Source organism: Ziziphus jujuba, chromosome 9 (assembly GCF_031755915.1).
Source record: "Ziziphus jujuba cultivar Dongzao chromosome 9, ASM3175591v1".
Taxonomy (NCBI): Eukaryota; Viridiplantae; Streptophyta; class Magnoliopsida; order Rosales; family Rhamnaceae; genus Ziziphus; species Ziziphus jujuba.
Window position 1 is genome coordinate 19,204,911 of NC_083387.1, and position 1,672 is coordinate 19,206,582.

A 1,672-nucleotide genomic window follows, 5' to 3' on the forward strand; every position below is an offset into this window, starting at 1 on the left:
GTGTACTTACGTATATGTGTGTGTGTGTGTGTGTGTGTGTGTGTGTGTTTGTGTGTGTGTGTGTGTGTGTGTGTGTGTGGGGGGGGGGGGGGGGGGGGGGGGGGGGGGGGGGGGGGGGGATGGGTGGGTGGGTGTCTCTATGTGTGTATTTGTGTTTATTGTGGAAAGAAATGTTTTTATAAAATTTTGTGTATTCAAAATTAAAGAAATTTTATGGGTTTAGAAAAATGTATTAAAACTTGGTATTAATTTGTAAAAATTTGTTGTATGTTATATTGCCAATTTTTATTGTTTTAGATGCACTATACAGTACCGGTGTTTTATACTATATATTGTTGATTAGCATGCAGATATTATTTAGTTATCCTTTAGAAGCTAAAAGCAAGAGAGTTGACAGGTATTTTGTATAGTGAGCATCAGCCACCCCCTCCTCCTTTAACCACAAAATGGTAGGTTATTAACATCGATGCCTTAGGATGTTAAGGTATCTTATTACAGGTGTCTTTCTTATCCCCCTGTTAGAGTGGTGTTTGGGACATCAAGTACCGCCTGACACCATTTGTTAATAGTGTGGTGCATCAAGTTAATTCCTGGTACGTGTTTTAACAGAAAAATGTTTTAAAAATATATTTTTGTTTTACTTTAATTATTTATTGAAATTATGTTTTTAAATTATTAAAATTGCTATTTTATAAGCTATTAAAAATTGTTGAATTTAATTTTATCGTATTATATTATTTATTTTATTTTGATTTAATTTATTGAATGTCTATTTGTCTCATGTGAATTTTAATTGTAGTTTGTCTTAAATTAATATTTGTTTATAAAATTATTTCTAATGTCATTTTAATTTAATTTTATTTATATTTTTATTTACTACTTTAATTTTCGGGGAGTGTAAAGATTATGGGTTTTGTGAAAATAATTTTAAAAAGCGGACCTTTCAAACTTAATGAAATTGTGAGAGTTTTAAGAGAAAACCTTTATTTCTAAAAAAAATTTAATATATTAAATTATAAATTTCTAATTTATTTATGTATTTTTTTCATTAATTGTCATTATTTTTATAATAATATATTTTAGGACTTAGTTTGGTACCACTCACTGGGAATATTAGCATCTCATTTTTTTTTTTTTCAAATTTGTTTCCCTAGGCCTAAATGTTTAGTAGATATTGACCATCCAGTGTGAACTTGATGTTTTTTCATCTATTACTGTGTCTGGAGAAGAATATTCTTCCTTTTTTCTCCTCGTAATATTTCTATTATTCCTGTTGTACTTGTTTTAATTATGTTCTCAAATTCAATCTTAGTATATGCTCTGAATACTACTGCTGTTGGATTATAAATTATTAATTTTTATGCATGTTTCCTTTGTTATTTATTTTTGGAGTGCTGCCCCTTATGGAATAGATTTTGTAATGAAGTGGGAGGAATAAAGTAATATATTATTGAAATGTATTTTTTGTGTAGGGATTTCTGGGTCAAATCCTACCTTTAAGAAGATGCTGTCGAATTTTCTATAGAAATATCTAGTGGGGTTTCTTCTAATTGAGGCTAGCATAGGGTTTTGATAGCGAATCATGTGAGAGTCCTAACATGTATAAATTATTTTTAAGACATTTTGTACACATAAATGTCTTTGGTTTAGTTGTTGAAGCTTAAGGATTACT